The 21,733-nt window shown below is 35.2% G+C and overlaps 1 protein-coding gene across 3 annotated transcripts in view; it reads left to right on the plus strand.

The window, feature by feature from the left end:
• Cadm2 (cell adhesion molecule 2) overlaps positions 1-21,733 on the plus strand; it is a 981,723-nt gene that overhangs the window by 485,418 nt on the left and 474,572 nt on the right. The gene's annotated exons all lie outside the window — the stretch shown is intronic.

The raw sequence follows: 21,733 nt of genomic DNA on the forward strand, positions 1-21,733 counted from the left end.
AATAACAGGAATCTATGTTTGTTGAATGACAGCAGCAACATGTGTCTACTCTGGAAACCATACATCTATAGTGTTTGGGGTAAGTTAAGGGTCAGAAGTAGTCTCATGAGTGTACAGACAACTTTAGATTATTTTATACTAAATAAAATTAGCATTAAACACTGTAACTAAAATTACAAATATTGAATGATACTCTATGATTATAAACTATCCTTAGAAGAGAGGGAAAACTGAAAAAACAGCCACAAATATGCATCTATTCCAGCAGGACTATCACATATTCACAACTAAGTGTTCATCCATCTCCTGCCAAGTTGTTAACTATTCCAGGGATTTAAGGAGTATGGAGTATAAGGGTAAGGACAGCCATTCATATTCTGACTTCTCTCTTACACTTAAAAGAGAACAACGTTTAAATTAAATACCTACATCTTATAACAAATGACAAAACATATTTCCATTTTGGATTTAATTATGAAAATAAAAAATATAGTAACATCATGAGGGAATTTTTGTCTAAGGATACATAGATATAATGATAAGATTCATCATCATTACCTAAGCTAGGGACAGATCCATATATATATAATTTTATCTAGAAATAGAGTTAAAAATTAATCATAAATTAGGGATATTTGAATTTGAAAATATAATTCTATAAAAATGTTTAATCTTTTCATTAAGCAATAAATAAAATAAAGTTTTCCTGTTTAGACACCACAGAGTGAAAGAGACAGGGAGAGAGAGAGAATAGGAGAACAGAGTCTTTATATATATTTTTATACATATATATATATATATATAAGTTCTTGCATTACAATATGTTTCTCATAGCTTCATTTACAAGTGCTCTGAGTAAGAGAACTATCATAGGGCAATAGTGATTTTCATAAGAGGACCATCCTCATTGTCTTTTGTGCAGGGGAAGCATCAGTACACAGGAGGATGTAGGGTCTCCATGAGAAAAAGTAGAATTGTCATTATGATTTCCAGTAACATCAAATATTCCAAAGTCTACTTCACCTAAAATTAAGTTGATTCATTATTATCTCTATCTTTTGCAAAATCAAATTTTACATTAAACCTAAGAAATATGTTAGTTAAAAGTTTGCCTTTTAGGTTCGTGGAAAAATTATAGAGTGTTTCTATAAATTCTTATTCACCTTACCATGGGGGAGACTTCCTAGTTTCTACCTTTCACTCACCACCCTCCACCACAACATGACTTGTCATTTGACATCAGAACAGGAGTCTCACAACTGCATATCTTTGTTTTTCTCTTTTCAACCTTTGAGCTAGTATTGTCTAACATGTTTCCTTTACACACTTTTAACTTCATACTCCACTGTGTTTATTTGCATTCAAAATTATCTCCTTCCCAGGCATTCTGTGCTGAGATTTGTACCTGCATTAGGACCAAGTGAAACTTCTCCTTAGTCCCATAGCTGTGCAGATGAAATGGCAGTATTTGAATGGCTAGTATCATTCATTTTTAACTTGTCATGATCATATGTCCTATACATGCTCTATTACACAGTAAACAATGTTTTCTTAGGTGCCACTGCTTATATTTTGCATGTTTTCATGGAAAGGTAAGTCTTTCACTTTTATTACCATTTAGTCTTCTTGAATAAATTTAGGATAGAACAATTTTCCCTGTAAATAAGGATTATTTTCAAACTTCTAACAGGACTTTGGAATGCCAGGGGAAGACAAGCAGGGAAAAGGAAAGAGGTAGAGAAAGAGAAGATGTGTGTCTGTGTGTGTGAAGACAGAGTGAAGGGCTAGTTCTTCAAATTCCAACCCTCCTTGTGCTAGGAATATTGGAAAAGGATTTAAAAACAAAGGATGAGATGCTGTGTGGGAATAAGATACACTGAGACGATATCAGACATAAGATTTAATGAACTAGACTAAAATCCAAACTCATAACTGTGGCACTGAATGAAAATAATTCTTTTTTTTTTTAATTTATTTATTATGTATACAGAAGAGGGCGCCAGATCTCATTACAGATGGTTGTGAGCCACCATGTGGTTGCTGGGAATTGAACTCAGGATCTCTGGAAGAGCAGTCAGTGCTCTTAACCTCTGAGCCATCTCTCCATCCCGAAAATAATTCTTTATTTGAGTATGTTTTCATGTCATATGCTGAGAAATAATTCTAACATTTTTCTCTGCTGAAGATCATATAGCAAGACTCACTGTTTTCTCAAACTAAATTCTTTTAGTTGCTTTATTCTTCATTAAAAATAACTTTCCTTACATAATACTGTTTACGGAACAAAATTACTAGTATCTAAAGATTCAAACTCTAATGTAAATTGATCTGTTAAAACTATTAGCTTTCACTATAAGTTCCCTTTTTTGTTATAGAACCTAATCCTGTGTTAACATATAACTTGATGCTGCTCAAGTAAACAAAATGAATATACAGTTTCTACAGGATCTCAATCATTTAGGTTTTCATGTACACATTTTTCTGTTTTTATACAGTTTATGTCCCCTGTTTAGAAAGCAATTACTGTGATTATTTTAGTTTTAGGGATATATATATATTACCAGGCCTTCCAAACACCCTGCAATGTTGCATACAGCAAGACTGCTAAACCTCTGTGCAGTATTTAACTGTACATTGCTATCTGTGTGCTATATAGCATAGCATATACATATAAATTGCATTCTGAGTAATATGAATTAAATTTATATAGAATGTATATGACACGGTTCTCCTTTAAGACATTGTTTTAGACTATGGAACTCTCAAAGAGCCCTTCATGTAGCAGAAAAATATCAAAATAAAGTTCTCAAGGGAAAATAGCTACCATTATTTTGGTTGTTCTTTATGATGAAATGTAAGTTTTAGTCACATCCACATTTTGTGGACAGTGTCGAAAAGCAGTTTGTAAAGGCTTGGCAAATACTGCCACCATCCTGAAAGTTTGAGTTACCAACTTGTGGCAGTGTTTTAGAATGTTTTGTATTAGCAGTACTTTTAATCATTACAGCAAGGGTTACAAATTCTCCTTCCCAAATAGTATCATTCTCTGCTCTTTCATCGTGACCTTTTCTTTTAGTCTGTTTTGGGTTGATCTCCCTTCCTGTCAAATATTCTTCGCTAAAATGTTTTAAACAGTTCATTTCTCATGATCTTTAAGGCTGGATTTCTCAGTCTCAGTCCTTTTTTTTCCCCCTCAGTCAGGCACAGGACACTTTCCAACATCTCAAGCACAGAAATCCCTGTGTTTTATCTTGATGGCTTACATACTTTCTACATGCCAGGTTCTCAGGGCCCTACCTTATTTCCTTTTGTGTCTCCCTGAGGAAACGACTCCAGCTGTGCTCTGGCAATCATCACAGTTACCCTGAGTGACACAAAATAGTTTTTCCATGTGGTTTTCTGAGAAGAAAATCTTGAAAGAGCATAGTTCAACATTAACAGGTAGAAATGTCAGTGTACCCGATATGCTGTTCAGTTTTATGTGAATTTAGCACAACTATAATCACCTGGAAAGAACACTTCATTGAGGAATTGCATCCATGGATGGCCCTCTAAGCATATATCTGAGGCTTTTTCTTAATGATAATTGCTGCAAGAGACACCAAACCATTGTGGGTGGTGCCAGCCCTAGGCAGGTGGGCCTGAGTTCTGTAAGAAAAGCTGCTGAGTAAGCTGTTGAGAGCAAACCAGTCAGGAGCAATCATCTATGATCTTTGCTTCAGTTCCTGCCTCCAGGTTCCTGTCTTGAGTTTCTGCCCTGACTTCCCTAGATAATCAACTGTGGCATCAAATTGTAAGCTAAATAAAACTTTTACTTATCTCAATTTGTTTGGTCAGACTTTGGTGTCCCTCAAATACACATGCATATTCAATTTTATTTCTTTGCCTTTATTACTTGCTTAGTAATTACAAACCTAGAATTTGGAATAAGCATCAGGGATTCAAATGGCCACCGCTTCAGTAAATTACTCGCATGGATTTGATAAGTTGCTTAATCTCCGAGTTTCCATCTTCTTAACAATAAAACAGAGGTAGTTAGTGTGCTTTTCTATGATTGGAGATGTGCTAAGAAGAGGACTCTAAACATAATATGATGCAAACTTACTGTGTCATTGCAAAATCAGCAGCCAGTCTGGGTTTACATCTGCATATTAACTCCGCAAATGTTGTTGCTAACTTTTAGCTTGTATAAGAAATGGTTTCTCTTTTATCTTGGTGTTCACAAATGTGAGTCTTACATATATATATATATGACTTCCATACCCTTGAACTTTTGCGAAGCTCTTCTATGGCCATGCACTGCAGCGAATTCAGATCTGTCCCTTCTTGCTCTGGGAGCTGCTGCTGCTGGCATTGCCGCACCATCTGGAGTTCACTGCCTAACCTTCCAAATTGTGGGGAGTACAATATCTATTTCAGGGTCTCCATGTGCAGGTCTGTTCCTTCATCCCATGACCCACCATTCTGGTTGATTCTCCTTCAGAACTCTGCACAGATATTAATTCTTAGAGACATCCTCTCGGATTTTAAATATCCTTCAGATTAAATCTATGCTTTATTATTCGGTTTTTGACTTTCCCTCATCTATTCAAATACGTGGCTGCATCTAATTGTATTTTCTTGTATACTGATTTGTTCATATCTTATCTGTCAGGGAAGATGAATTTCTTATTTATTATCACATATTGAAATCTGGGAAAATATGGTGTATACCAGGCAGTTTAATGTGTGACTATTACCAAGTGGGTGCATAATAAAAGTAAAGATATCATGTTAGAAAGTAATCAGTGGAGTTTTCTGTAAATTCATGTATGTGAAAGAAAAGAAATTAGAACACCTTAATACTATGTGACCTCATGAGGATTCATTCATATGCTTGAGACATGATTTTTTTATTTATAACTTGTTCATAAAAAGTGCTTCTTCATCATAGCGAAGTTTCATTCACTAACCCATCTGACTGATATCTTTTTCTTTAATTTTAGTTAACAAACAGTACTTTTTTTTCACTTGCAAAGACCTAGGTTTCACTGCGGTACTTTGTTTTATTCTCTCCATTCCTTTCTCTACTTGATCCCTCAATCCCTTCTGTCCTCCCGTTCTGCTGATGTAACCTCCTTGCTCCTGTTCTGTCACGCTGTTATCTCTTTACCCACATATTCCCTCAACATCTCTTGTTCTCCTCTCATGATCTATCCTGTATCATAGTCAAGAATCTATTGCACAACCCTTATTTTCCAACAGGTGTGCGTGTGTGTGTGTGTGTGTGTGTGTGTGTGTGTGTGTTCATTACTGTTACATAATCTTTGAAAGAAACAATCTAAAATGGTGAAAATTCTTTCCATTCACAATTTCATATGTTTTATACCAAGGTCACCAGTTACTCTTGCTGCTGAGACTGAGGTGAGTCAAAATAGAATGACATAGGTCTTGGGATAGAAGAAAGCTTATTTTATAGTGTAATAGAAAAATGAAAAGGACCAGAAGTAAGATATATCCTTCAGAAATGCTCTGCCAGCGACCTACTTTCTCTGGTCTTTGTAGGGGGCCATCCCACCCCCACTTTTCCCCAGGGTACTCTCGAGCAGGAGCAGCAGGAAATATTGGAAATATAGCTAGAGAGAGAGAGAGAGAGAGAGAGAGAGAGAGAGAGAGAGAGAGAGAGAGACAGAGAGACAGACAGACAGAAACATAGAACAACCTTGGGAGGTCCTCGATCCTTATCCATCAGGCCCGACTGTATCTGCCAAAGGTCTTTTAAAGAACTGCCAAGGGGCAGAGCTAAAGACCTCCAACCAGGAACAGCCAAGCGCAGAACCTTCCTACCGCCTGGAAACCTTGTCCGTGGTCAAATCATCCCCTTATGCAGCTCTGCTGAGTGAGGCAAAGTCAGATCTCGCAAGGAAACTTCTGTGGGCTCCCACAAGTCCTGCAGGCTTTTCAGTGACTATGCATTGCAGTGAATTAAATACTCTCCCTTCCTGCTCTTTAGGCTCTCTCATCTCTTTTCAAGCTTGAATTTGGTAGTGGATTCATATATCTGTGATTGTGGCAGCTTCATAGTCCAATCACTTCTTTGTAGAGTAATGCCGGTAGCTGAAGATTAAGCCTTCAAGTTGTGAGACTATTGGGCCATTTTTACACATACCATAACAGGACATACTGTCATTATTGCTTTTCATTCATGCTTTGGTAACAGTTTTTCTCCATGAGAAATCTACTGTCTGGACTTCCTTCTGCCAAAATCATAATAGCCTCGCAGAGCAGATCTTCCAATTTCTTCTGACTAATCACTGTTTTGATTCATTTCTGTTGCCCTTGATCTCCAGCATGCTCCTGACTAGATATGTTGTTAATTTTCTCACTTTGGTAAATTGTAGAATGATTATAAATGTTTTCCCTCAGTTCTGATGATGCCCCAGGAAGGCATAATTAGGCTTCTTCGGGTTATGGTGGTTGTTCCTCTTTACAGCAGTTTACTATTTTTTTTTTTTTTTTTTTTTTTGGCAGCCTGAACTCTGAGGAACTATTTGAAGATAGTAGCTTTGTTGCAGTCTTAGGAAGATTTACCACTGGAAGAGCAGTAGCTCCGTAGGCATAAACCAAAGAGATTAAGAGGTTGTAAATTAGTGCATATTAGCTTTGCAATTTTACACAGGGGAATTCTTTCATTTTAAGTAACCCTTTTAACAGTTGTGAGAATATGCTTACCACTCTTCCTACTGTGCCCTTAAAATTATTTAATTTTTTTATTCTTCTGCTGTATTTTGATTATATTCATTCCCATCTCCCTCACAAAGAATGTGACAGCATATACAAGACCAGGGGAGGTTCAAATTAGACTTAATCGGGCAGTGAGAAGCGCAAGTGAGTATGGGCTATCACCCTAACCCAAGTAGTTATTTGCAATGGATACTTTCTAGCAAAGAGTATCAGGTTTTTGCAGTGGAGTATCACTGGGTATATCAACCACACTCCAGGATGGGTCCCAACCCCAGGACAACACAATACGAACTCAAAGATTTGTGTGTGTGTGTGTGTGTGTGTGTGTCTGTATGTTTTTTCTTTCTTAGTACTTTTTGACATACAAAATTTCTTTGGTTTGCTTTGTTTTGATTTGTTTGTTTGTTTTTGTTATTATTGTTGTTTACTTACTGTGTAGTTTTGTAATTGGATGTCCCAGTCTGCTTTACGGGTCTCCTCCTATCACATGGTTATTCAAGTTATATACAAGTATAATGATTTCTTTGATATCTCCTCTTCCTCTCATACCATGACACTAACCAATCTAAACGTGTATATATGACTAATAAAGAAAAATATGATAGAGTGGATATCTGAAAAAAATATATGAATGAAACAATACAATGAGTATTCACATAAATCAGTTGTCTATTTCTTGTAATTATCATAATTTTAAGTGCTGCATGATTATGCTTTAATATTTTATAAATGACAAGAATAAAAAATAGGCAGGGTACAGGCAGGGATGCAGAGAATATTTTGATGCTAAAACTGAAAAAAAAACAGAAGGAAGTATTTTTCTCAGATTTACTTGCTAAGTGTTGAATTGAACTTTATGACAGAAAAAAAGCAGTGTATTCATAGGCACATATATAGCATTCCCATTCTCAAAGCAAAAGATTTTTTTCTTCAAATTAAGTTCATTTCACAGATTACTGCCATTAAAACAACTTGTGTGCCCTGGTAGAGCAAATCTCTAGTTTTGAACAGTTGCTGGTTATCCCCGTTCCACTCCACCTTAGCCTTCTACACATTCTACACCTATGAATCTTAATTTCTGTAAAGACAACACAGTTAGTTAGAAAACAACAAAAAATAAAAAAAAAAGAAACAAACAAAAACCCAGCATTTTGAGGTCAATAGCAGGAGAGATTCAATTTGACTGTGCACATATCTTAGAGTCTAACCTTCTGCCTGATGGCCAATCTGAGTGACTCACCCATGAAGCTTTTTCTATGCAATTTTTTTGTTTTGTTTTGTTTTGTTTTAATAAGAGCGAACTGAAAACACCTCCTACTCTATAACATCAGACAGAGAATGGAGGTGGTCTTTTTGGATGCAGACACTAGATAACAGTAGATAAGCCTGGTAAATGGCATATATATATATATATATATATATATATATATATATATATATATACAAACGTCAAGTTATAAAGCCTAACTTTGACAGCTAAATGAAAACTATTTTTTAAAACACTTCTTGCAAGTAATGTCTGACTTCAGCAGAATATAGATTTCCTAAGATTTTGTCATGAAAATTTGGCTTGTATAAACTTTATTCAGAACAGTGGCATTAGGCAAAACATCTTACCATTTCTCTGAGGAAAAAAAAAAATCAAGAATATTTTTACGGCATTCTTCTAATTGCGTTTCTCCATGTAAAGCCCTGTGTGTCGAGGCAACTAGGAGACAAAGAGTTGTGCAGTGAGGAATCATTACAGCGGAGGGTCATTAGCTGTAATCAAGGGCCAGCTTAGCTATAGTACAGGAAGCAGAAGGAGAGTTTGATCTTTAGCCAGATGATGAGCCATGTACTGCAGAGGCCATCTGGATGCCTGAAGTCAGCCTAAATCCTGGTCAATGTCTTGTATTTAATTTAGAATACGTCCTTACATTCAAATTCACACAGAAATCGTTCTAAAGAAAGGCTGGGAATATCTGTCCAAATATCTTGTTACTATTATAAAATATTCTAAGCCTATCATTTCAGAAATGCCACTGTCAAAGAAGCTAAGATACAGAATGACATATTGCTGTTCAACCCCAGCAAATCTGAAATCTCCATATTTACTCAGATGTGCACCATATGTTGATATTTCCCTTTTTGTCTTCTGAAAGAAAAAGTTCACTATCCACTTAGGAAAATGCCGAATTTATTCTGCTTGACAGTATTTGTTGAAATCTGTGATGCCTGATTCCTTAAATGCAATCTGTTTCTTGGGATATCAATGCTTCCCATAACTCTTATCATTTGATACCTGATGTCATATAGTACCATCTTTACTCTCACTATCCAATAGGGTAGCTATTGCATAAGTTGATAAATTTAAGTTTACCTTACTTCAATAAAATATATTTCACACACATTTCCTCAACAAAATTGCCCTGTTTAAATCCTTAGCAGCCACAAGTACATGGAAAGAGTATTTTTGTTATCAAACACAAAATAGGACAATACTACTGTTGAATAAATGTTGAGAAAGTATATCTTTTGGCTCAGATCTCTCCCACTGCCTACCGTTGTGATAAATGATTTACTGGAAACAGCCATGCACTTTTTTGAAGGATTCTCTGTGACTGCTCACTCTCTAATGGCACATTTCATTACTTATTCTAAAATATAATAGTATCTTCATAAGAAATCAAAAATACTTAGAATATAGATAGATGATAGATGAGCGATAACAAAGGAGATAGATTATATATAGATAATAAATGGTATATAGATAATGATAGACAGATCAATGATAGAAAGACAGATTATGTATAGAGAGATGATAGATAGATAGATAGATAGATAGATAGATAGATAGATAGATAATCTCTTATACCCTAAATCTAAATTATTCTCCATATTACAACTTATGGTGAGTTCTTTTCGACCAGTGGTTCTCATTCATTAATTTTCAGCAGTCTGTGCTTTGGATAAATTTGTTTCAGGGTCCCTGTCTTTAGCCTTGGGCTTTCCTTACACTGTCATAGCCTTAAGTGCCCTTTTCAGATCCAGGTAGAAAAACTTTTGTAATGGGTGGCTACTTTGTTGTCTAGGTCAAATTGAAGTCATATGCACTCTCTGTGTAGGATGCTGAATATTAAAGGCTCTGAGCCTGACCGTACAGCCAAAGGTTTATCATAAATCATCTTGGAGTTGAGAATATTGATGATCTTTTCTTTATGCCTGTTTGTAATAATATATAACTGATGCTGCTCATTGTGTTCCTCACTAAAGTTCATTTTTATTTATAGACTCAATTGTACTTTATATGCAAATGATCATTATACTTTAGAAAAGCAATATGTTAATTTGATTAATTTCTTACCTTAATTTAATCTCCTGAAATGTCACCTGCCACTCAATCTACATTCCAGCTATAACAAAACAACCAACATTACAAAGACCTGAATCATTAAATTTCTCCTAATCTGATGACAGATATGACAGCATTCATTTCATACATATAAGGATACTGAACATTCAGAGACAGAGAGGTAGTTCTCTGCCACCAATCCATTCATGAGCTCTAAAAAACTGCTCATCTAAATTAAGCACCTGGTAACGTGCTTGATTTCACTTTTCTATGTACTTTGCCATAGCTTTTTTAGAATTAGGCGATTTCTTCTTGAAATGCTGAGGGTCACCATAAATAAATCATAGCCTCACAAGTATCATTTGTTGTAACTCCTTGTATCTAACATGATGCCATCCCCTTTGAAGGGGTTTGTTTCCTCTTGTCATTGCCTCTGGTCGTGGGGAATGATAAGGATAATTATGCTGTCTACCCCTGTGATATTTGGTGTTGTCTGTCTCCCTGGTAGGATGCCATATTTCCTCTTTTCAAAACAGCTTCCGTTCCTTCTGTCCACTGACTCTGAGCTTTAGGGGAAGGGAAGTGTACAGCATGAAACTGAAAGCGCGAATTTATTCCTGAAGGCACAGAAGGGAAATTAGCATGGTTAGTTGGAAAACAAAAAAATCAACCCTGGAAAAGAAAAAGCCCATAGACCAGGTGCCTGTCGTACACCAATGCTGGTTGTATGGCTATTGTAGATAGTGTCCTCCTGTGTTCCAATAGCCTCAGCAGGCTGCCATATTACAGAGAGTAACATGTGGGAACTTTGTCTGTCCCAGCAAGACCTTGAGAGAAAGTGACATATGAGAAAGATAAGCATGGCAAGAGAATCTCCAGCCTCTGGGAAGTACAAGCCTATTTAGAGGAAAAAGAAACACAAAGAAAGGAAACAGTTATGTTTTTGCCTTTAAGACATTAAATGTTTGCAATGAAACACTATTTTAAAGACAAATGATAAAAGCTCATGAGAGTTGAAAAGATTAATAAAAAAGATTGATATGGGATAAATGGTAACATACAACTGAAATTCACCAGGAAAGGAACATTAAAAAAAAAAAAAAGGAGAAAACAATTCATATAAATTTTACTTGCTTTGATAATTCTTTAACAATGAAGCATTCTTTTAATCTTAACCTATAGTCATGTTAAACATCAGGTTTGGGGTAACAATAGCTGGTACATTTTCAGCATAGGGGTATGTATTTTTCTGGGTGCCTGTCTCTGCATTTTGCACAGCTTGCTCCGAGCTGGCTCTAACTGCCATGTCTTTCTCACTGCACTACTTAATAAGGAGCCTTGGTAGTATTGTCACTGGGAAGCTGTTCGGTGACCTTGCATAAACTCCAAGACAGAAACAGACATCTGGTCATTGGGATACTTCTTATAAAACCAAGGAAGATATTTAGTAAATAGGAGAGATAATTATAACCAGATTAGTCAAATATTATTAATGAGTTTTGACTACAGTATATCTTTTAATTGATGTTTATAAATAGCCTCACTCCCTGTGGTTTGTAATATAACATTTACCAAACTTCTTTTTTGATGGAATTTACATATGGCACATCAGGATGATTAAAAGCCAGCAGTCTTTTCACAGCATGGCAAAAAATAGGATTTGATTTATCTTCATGCCTCACCGACCACTTGCTGTGAGGGAACTTTTGAAATTTTAATATTGTCATTTCTCACAAGGAGTTTGTTATGTAAAGTATTATGTAAATAATGTTTACATTTCTAAGTATTGTTTCTAGTATCCTTTCTTAATAAAATATTTTGTGTGATAAAACAAAATTTATGCTTAAACTTCTAAATCAGTAATAATTCCTCATGGACTACTATGTGCTTAAATCAAACAGAGTGGTATCTATTCCAAAATATTGGCATGTTGACATCACTACTGCCAAGGCCATACAAATATTTTAAGTTTCACAGTATTTGGCACATGTAGAAAAATCTACCATGGTATATGTTAGCATTATTGAAATATCTTTTAGTAAAGAAATTAGTAGATTTGAACTTGTTATTCCAGTAAAATTTGAAAACTGATTTCATTCAAAAAGGAAGATGTATAGAATATACTATACAATTAGAATGGGTGTTGGTGAGTATACAAATATGCATATCAACTTCTGTAAGGTAGTGTGCTGTGTGTGAAGGCTTACGTATGAATGCCTTCCTGTGAGGAACTGTGAGTCAGTGTCTATGTGGTGCCTCTGGGACATAGTATGGTTGCCTGTACGAGGTAGTGCTTATGCATGACTACCTTCAGGTGAACACTTGTGTGAGATGGTGCATAAGTGTGTATACCTGTGTGTAAAGACCTGTATGTGAGTGCCTGTGTGTGAGAGTCTATATATGAGGGCCTATGTCTGCGTGTGTGTGTGTGTGTGTGTGTGTGTGTGTGTGTGTGTAGCTGTGCCTGTGTACACATGCGTGTGTGTGTGTGTGTGTGTGTGTGTGTGTGTGTGTGTGTGTGTGTATGATTTCCTGTAACAGGCAATGCTCATGTATGAGTGTCTGTGTGTTAGTGCTTTGTGGGAGGGGCTGGGTTAGGCATCACCTACATGTACTACCCTATGGGAAGGCCTGTCTGTTCACATTACAAGACAATTTTTTCTTCACAAGGAAAATCTTATTCTGTTGAAATTCATATTTTAACATATCAGGATTATTAAGAATGTAAATAGAATAGAATTTTGGTAAAATGGACTATAAAAAATAGTTTTAATAATTTTCTTTCTTATTCAATATAAAACATTGCTATTTTCCATGAAGCAGGAGCTAATTATCACCAGCAATTTTATGCTGTCATACTTTAGGCTTATCACACAAAGTTTATGTTCTATAACTGAGAAAAAATTCCAATTATGGGAATTGATTAGTAGACCAGTGATTATAGACTATTTACTAGTAATGGTATCAAAATGTGAATAAGTGTATATTTATATATGTGTATATATATTTATATATATTTACACATTATAAATTTTATTGATATAAATTATATTAAGAATGAACATCTAGATCTATAACATAATTTTTAATATTGATATTTAAGTATTTTCCCGTATACTATGCTCATGTCAGGTACGTAGCATTAAGGGGAAACACAAGAAATGATTCCTTTAAAAGCACATTTCTAATGAGAACTCTGGCACACACTGTGACTTTTTATTTACAATGTGTAAATCACTTTCGTGATCAGTGTTCCATTATGCTCCCATAACTTGATGAAACCTCTATGAAACGGCAGCCTTGTTAGAGCCCGTTTGAGATGCTGTGGCTCCCAGTGCAGGGCGCGTTGTGCTGACTTACAGCTTTACCAGTGCCCTTTCCGTTGGACTTAACCTGCTTCCCTCACTGCAAGAGAAAAAGCCTTCTTGGTTCATGTTTGTTTTAGTTCGTGGGGGGGAAATACTGAATTCCAGAGGTGCAGGTAAATATTAAAATTAAAAGCCTAGTTGGAGGTCAGGGCCGGATACCGAATGCTTTGTCAAGAATGATGTTGCCCGTACAATTGGGGATGTAATTTCCAGTCTGCTCATAATAAAGCTGTGGCATGGAAAGCACTGTACAGTCACTGTTTCTCTCATAGGTTTCGTTCCTTTGGATGTTCTTAAGCTTCTGTCATTCCTGTCTGATGTGGGAAGAGAGGGGTGATGGCTGGGATGCAGGAACAAGTGCTTAATCAGCTACGCTGACCTTTAAGGACTATAATGTCGTGAGCTGAATACATTATATTGTAGAACTATATATAACATGGTGCAGAAGAGATATTAGCATTTGAAATGTATGCCTTTTAAGACTGGAACTATTTGTAAAGTGGAAAACCTTCCTAATACAGTAGCAAATTTTGAGGTTCTTTGCCTGCTTCAGAGAAGTCTGCCTTACAAAGAAGTCTGAATCTAACATTCCCTTGAGAGATTCATGAGCTCAACTTCCTTGATGTAGGTGGCATTTAAGGAGTTTACATAGTTGTAACAATAGAAGTCAAAATTGTTAGGCTTGCATTTTTAATATTTTTAATTTATTTTTTTTCCATTTTACTTTAAGTGTGTGTGTGTGTGTGTGTGTGTGTGTGTGTGTGTGTGTGCATGTTAGCATGCCTGGGAAAAAGTGTCCATGTGGCAATGAGAAGGCAACTTGCAAATGTGTGTGTTTGTGTGTGTGTGTGTATGTGTGTGTGTGTGTGTGTGAGTGAATGTGTGTGCATATTTCCCAGCATGCCTGGGAAATAGTGTCCATGTGGCAATTAGAAGACATCTTACAAGAGTCAGCTCTCTCTGGCTATCATGTGGGTTTTAGAAATCAAAATCAGGTCATCAGGCTTGGCAACAATTACCTTTTATTACCACATCATCTCAGGAACCCTAGATTAGACTTTTTAACAGTATTTATAAGATTCTTCCCATTCTCCAATATGTATAGTTTCATAGCTTTACTAAGTTTGATCTTGCATAAGAATACAGTAGATCAAAATGACTAAGAATAATCATAAGACACATTTAAGAATACAGTAGATCAAAATGACTAAGAATAATCATAAGACACATATATAACTGTATCTCAAAGGTTCAAAATCCCCTAATTTTATCAGGAAAATAGAATATTTTAATATGATATCAAATTGAAAATGAGTTCCTATCCTATTTCCATTAAATATTTTCAAAACACCTGAAGCACTTGAAGTTTCTAGATCATTCTAAAGTTCTTTTTAATCCAAAATACACTTTACAATTTCTAATATTTATAGTCCTTGTCTTAAATGAGTTTGTATGCTTTTATTCTGTAATTTTTTAAATTCCCCTTTCTTTTAATACACTTTTGTTCAGTTCTGTGGTTGGGGAGCTCCTACATTAAGATATAATCAAATCTTCATGAGTAGTTCAAGCTCTGGTCAATAACCGATATTTTGGCACAATATTCCTCCATTCAAGCTTCTGTATTGTTGCAAAAGAGAGAGCAATCATTTAAAGGTGGTCTGTATTTTGGGTTCATCAACTAGGGGATATAAGCATCATTTCTTTCTTTTTTTTTAAAATAAATTATATGGTCTGTGCCTTTTTTAAATTTTTTTTTAGCGTTTTTATTTATTATGTATACAGTGTTCTGTCTACATGTAGACTTTCGGCTAGAAGAGGGCACCAGATCTCATTACAGATGGTTGTAAGCCACCATGTGGTTGCTGGGAATTGAACTCAGGACCTCTGGAAGAGTAGCCAGTGCTCTTAACCTCTGAGCCATCTCTCCAGCCCCATAAGCATCATTTCTAAGATAGGTGAAATTAAATAAGTAAATTGGGTAACAATAATGATTTCCACTGTAGATATATTACATTTGAATTGCTTCTGTGACTTCTACATGGGAATGTCACATGGGGGGAGAGGGACTGGGAGAGGGAAAGGGAGGGGAATGAGGAGGGAGGGAGGGACGGAGGGAGAGGGAGGGAGGAGGAGGGAGGGAGAGAGAGAGAGAGAGAGAGAGAGAGAGAGAGAGAGAGAGAGAGAGAGAGAGAGAGAGAGAGAGATCGAGATCAATAGAAAAGTTGAAAGTTAGAACAGAAATGAGAGGAGGATGCCCATGTCTGAGTCAGAATAGATGTGACTATTTTGAGACAGAGGAATCAAGAAGTGAAGACCTAGTCACAGTTTTGGAGGATTTTTATCAGGACATTTGTGTCTTTCTTTAAGTGCATTTTCATGGAAAGCTTACTTTTCTTTTTTTTTTCTTTCTTTTTTTTTGTTTTTGTTTTTGTTTTTGTTTTTTTGAGACAGGGTTTCTCTGTGTAGCTTTGCGCCTCTCCTGGAACTCACTCTGTAGCCCAGGCTAGCCTCAAATTCATAGAGATCTGTCTGGCTCTGTCTCCTGACTGCTGGGATTAAAGGCGTGCACCAACACCTCCCAGCTAAGGAAATCTTATTTTCAAACTTCATGATAACGTATTATTCACATTGTTGGAAAATCCAAGAGAAATCTCTCAGCATTAAAAACATTGTCAACAAAATCATCAAGATAATGATGGCTGTAGCTACTACGTGTAATATAACCAATGAGTTGCTCCTGGGTCTTTTTAAATTCTAAGCAAAGTTGAACTTATTCATACTCTACATACAAGTTACTTTGTAGGCCTCTGTGGAGCAGAGCTGTATACAGAAACCCCTGAAATACACCACTATTATCATTGAGAAACACATTAATAATACTTAAGAACCAAACACACTGACTGTAAACCTAGTTAAAGATGACTCCTACTCACATTCAAGCTGTTAACCTAAACTTTTACCTAGAAATAAGGTCACTGGATTTTATAGAATAGTATTTTTTTTATCTAGATATGATTTCAGGCTCCTCTTCTACTATTGCAAATTCTATATTCATACTTGTAATGCTGAATGCCATTTATCATCCTTGATATGATATTCTGAATTTTCAAATATTTATCAAGTATGTATTTTATACAAATCATTCATCACAGTGGGCACTCTATTATTGTACTAGATATGATATATTAAAATAAAAAAATAAAATAAAAATTAATACCACAAAACTTTATTTCCCACAAATCCAAGGCCAGGGTACAAGTAGTTGTGACATCTCTGGAGGCCTTTCTCCTGGGTTTGTCAATGGGCATATTTTCCCTGTGTTCACATATAGCCTATCAATTCACAACACTCACATTCTTTTGCTTCTGCTTAAGGATGTCAGTCTTTTTGAATAAGAACCCACTCTGATTAGCATTCAAACCTAACTATCTTTATTGACTGATCTATTTTTACTATGATACATTTTTTTTTCTGTAGCACATGCTCACATTGAACTTGTCACCCTCCTAAATGCTTGCAATATAAATGATCCTGAAGAATTACCTCTTTCAATAATAACCCCAGTTTTTCTGATTATCAGTATGTTCAAATACAGCTACCTCCAAGGTTATAACTTTTACATACGAATTTGGTGTGGCAAGGAGACATACTCTATATGCCAATTAAACAAAATAGCATGGGAAAAATGTAATCTTGACCTTTTAATGGTTTTAAATCATTTTATTCTTGCATTTAAATATATACATATATGATATGCTATTATATAGAAAAATAAGTTACATTATCATAAAAAATAAACACACACATACATATACGTATACCTTATTACCCAAACATTTATACATATTATATTTTTAAGAATGTCAGAACCTAAAAAAAAGCCAGAAGCTGAAATATTGTGAATTTTTATCTAAAATTGCAAATACAATCAGGGTATCTAACTCTGATGGATGCATATATGTCTCAGGTATACCCTAAGCATAGAAACAGAGAGATTAGAGGAGACAAGCAATGTGGACTATGTGTTTTATCATAAATGAGTATAGTATTGAATAATGGTAGGTGCCAGGCTCCAAAGCTGGCCCCATTCAGTCAATGTAAGCAAAGGAATTTTTCATCAAGATCAATTAAAATTTATAAACAAAAACAAAGAAGAAACATAATCTCAATTCTTAAAATATTGATATATTTGTGATTATGTTACAGATATATGTGAACTGTTAACTCAAAGGCTGGATTGTGAAAAAAAAAAAAAGGCCCTAGATATCCCTTAAGACTTTATTTGAAGTAACTAGAAATAAAAGTAGAAAATGTGACACTTAAAAGGTATATTTTTAATAATTCACAGTAATTTTCTAAAATGCCAACCTCTCTGAATGGCCCATCAGTGTGTAGTAACCCTTACTCAGTTGCCTTAACGGAGACAGAATCTAACATGTCCTAGAGTGGTTGATTGCTTTCTACTTCCTGTGATTTGATTGTATGAGGGCAGCTCATAAATTTTGCTGCTTTAAAAGGAACTGGGGAAACTATGTGGCATGTGTTCTAGGTTGTAGAACTGCCTGTCCCTTACTGAACTACAGGAAGTTAACCTCCTACACTGGAGCCCAGGAAAGACAAAAATCTCTGGACCCCAGGATGCATCTTGTGGGAACAGAAAGTCATTTACTGAAACAATTCATCTGTTCTTGCCTCAAGAAATCAGTCCCATATCCCAGCTAAATGCTCACCTTAATGGTAATGGGAGTTTTTTGGATTTTTTCTTTTAATTGTTCTTTATTTATTTTTAAATACACGTATAATAAGATGAAACAACAACTAACACATTGGAATTGTACAAAACAAACAAACAGAAGGATAGGAACCCAAGAGAAGACACAAGAAATGTAGACCATCTTGTTTGCTCTCAGGAATCCCATAAAAACATTAAACTGGAAGCCAAAACATATACAAAAAGAATGTAGAGGGTAAAAAGAGAGAAGGAAAAAGGTATATAAATAAAATAAGATGAAAACAAAAATAATAGGATTAAAAAAAGAAAAGGCTGAGCCATGATACAGCATTAGGAGACAAGCAACCTCAAAAGATAGAATTTCTTAAAAGAAAGAAAGATGTTGGTTATGTTCTAGGCTTATTCTAATTGTTCCTAGAAAGGTTTACGAGGGAATTGCAAACCAACTGGTTATCCATTTCCAAATGGACTAACCTGAAAGCATAAGCAAACATACACTTAGCATTATACAGATTGAGCAAGTTGTATTTATATGTATTTAGGGAAGAATAAAGAACTTATGTGTGTGTATTCACACTCCTCACCAAATTAAATTAAAGCAAATTAAATAAGAAAGAGATAGAAATAGTCTACACATTGGAGGCTTTTGAGGGAGGAAAGAGAAGGGGAACATGATGTAATTATAATCTCAAAAAATATTTACAAACTTTGTAATTTTTTTCTATTTTCCAGCTATATGTACCAGACTTGTAAAAAATCCCTACAACTTCTTAACAGGACTACAGAAAGAAGGAGAATAAGAAAAGTAATCTGAATAGTTTTTATACTAGTTCTTTTTGTTTATATTAAAATTTATTAAGTTAGTTACTAGAACAGGCTCCTGGTCCCTCAGTCTTTTAAAAGAAAAAAGAGAAGTATCCATCTTTTGCTGATATGACTTTTATCTCTAATCAAGATTGGTCCTGTAAGCCAATGAACTTGATTAGAATTGTTTTAAATGAATATGATTTTAAAACTAAATTCATTAAACCTAACATCAAGAGAGGCATATATTCCACTTTGAAATGAGTGTTATTTAAGGCTTGATTTAATAATTCACATTATTCAACTTTTTCATAATACACTCTGGTGCCAGGCCGTGGTTACAAACTCCTTTATTCCCAGCAGTAGGGAGGCAGGTAGATTTCTGTGAGTTCAAGTAAAGCTTGGCCTACAGAGTGAGTTTCAGGACAGCGAGAGTGGTTGCACAGAGAAACCCTGTTTGAAAATATCGAACACGAACAAACAAACAAAAGCCAAAAAAATAAAACAACCCCCCCAAAAGAATACATTTTGTAGCTACTCTATGTTAAAGGATAAATCAATACGGAATACTTAAAGTTTATTCTATCATTCTTTAAATCCAAAAACTTTTTTATTGTTTATATTGTGCTTTACAAAAGAGAATATAGAGATCTGAAAAATTTGTACTCTGATAGACAATTCATTTTCAGTGGGTAGAAGTGACCTGGTTGTTCACCTGCGCAAAATAAAACAGTCTATAAAATATACATAAACAGATCCACTTTCTCCTAGATCCACTGGCAAGTTACAACCTTCTGATTTAGTTGATTTTACGCCATTTGCCAAAATGTCACATACTGGATGCTTACACTATGTGAAAAAGCATGCATTATCTTGCACTACTTTGCCTTATATTTGAACATTCAAGCACCAGCACCCTGCAAGGATTTTCTTGCTGCAGCAATACATGTTGGAAAGCAGAAGGTCAAGAGCCAATTCACTTTCTGTAGTGTTTTCTATAATGTCATTCATTTACTCTTGAGAGCATGACCTCATGAAGTAAGCAGCTTCCAGTGGTCCCACTTCTCTGTGCTGAGAGTGAGGATTAAGTGTCAGGGGTATGCTTTCTCACATACTATTACATCATAGCAAAGACACTTGGTCAAAAGCATGTATTAGTGAAGTACCTCATAATCACTAAGAGCTAACTGTGACTTAGTAGTGTCCACAAATTCACTCTAAACTATTTCTCATCCTTGTTCCAATTTTAGACTTAAATTTTCTTTTTTTAATAACTTTTAGATGGGAGAGGATAATCAAATACAAATTAATAACAATTTACGTTTTTGTCTATGAGAAAACAATTTTGAACAATTACAGGTAGGTAATTAGCTGTTTATTTTGAGACAGGTGAAATGGTAAGAGAGGAAAATATGGAGTGAAGTCAATATGGGAAAGCAAAGTAGAGGAAGATGCTGCAGAAATTAGAGAAACAAACAAGTTAAACATTGCTGGGTGGGAGAATTTTGTAATAAAATCTAGTGTTCTAAGAAATATTCCAAAAGAGGGATGGAACATAATTGGATCATTGTGGAAATTGAATTACTTTCAATATAAAATACAATTAACAAACATTATGTATTTTCAAAAGTCATGGCTAAATGGAAACATATTGACTCTATTTTATGTGTCCATTAAAATGAGGAAAAACAAGGAAATGACAGAGGAGGTAAAAGGGATTTAAAATGAAGAGAAAGAGTGTTGGAAGACAGAAAAGTAAAGCAAGAATGGATATAAAAATGTCATGCAGAGATTAAGGAAAGTGGTAAGGGAAGAAAATATAGGTATGAAGGAGGAAGGAATGGAGGAAGGCATAAAAAAGAAAAAGTCCTGTGCTCCTGGTAGTTCATCCATGCTCACCCACTCCTAAATATCTAATTCTACTCTTTCTTGAATCATCCAACTTTTGCTCAGAAATCTGTTTAATCAAAGCATTCTTTTTTCTTCCACACCCGATAAGTCTTACTGTCTTAATGATGTGTCTCTGTGTTGAGATTATCCCACAGTACAAGGCTTGATGCTATGTTCTTTGGTAACCTAGTAACGAACTGGTTATTTTTATAAAGTTATACCTGTTTGAGATGTTTCATTACTTCTTCTGGAAAGTCTATTTCTGTTTATTTCAGACAGGAAGTTTAATGATAGACCAAAGAAACAATTTCAACCAAGTCTAGAATGATGAAACAATGAGTTTAATTGCAGTGAATAACAGAAATATAAGCAACTAGCAGACAACTCCATCACTGAAGCAGCATTTGTTATTCTACTATATATCCTCAGGGAGAGATGCCATGTACCCCAAGTCTCCATCACTCCAGGAGGGAACTTTAACACTTCAAATCGTGTGAATGCCTCTCAAGGGCAATCACAGCTACTGATTTAAAGTCAGGAAATGCACTCATGGCTCAAGTACAGCATTCCACAGCACAAGCCAAGAGTCAATACAGTCATTTTAGTTTCTAGATACTATGACTAGAGGAAATCTTAAAGTATGAAGAGCTACTACTGAGTGTGAGTAAGTTTGAATGAAGGTTGAAATGAGCATTTGTTAGATGCTTACTAGATTCTAGGAACTAGGTTAAGTATATTCCTGATACAGTAACTACATTTTCACCACACTAGACAATAGAAAATAAGAACATCATACTTTTATATTGGGAAAAATTAATTTAAAAATATATGGAGTTATATAGTGAATCTAAAAATCAATGATATTAAGACAAACTCTATATT

The sequence above is a fragment of the Peromyscus leucopus genome, chromosome 12 (assembly GCF_004664715.2).
Source record: "Peromyscus leucopus breed LL Stock chromosome 12, UCI_PerLeu_2.1, whole genome shotgun sequence".
NCBI classification, from domain to species: domain Eukaryota; kingdom Metazoa; phylum Chordata; class Mammalia; order Rodentia; family Cricetidae; genus Peromyscus; species Peromyscus leucopus.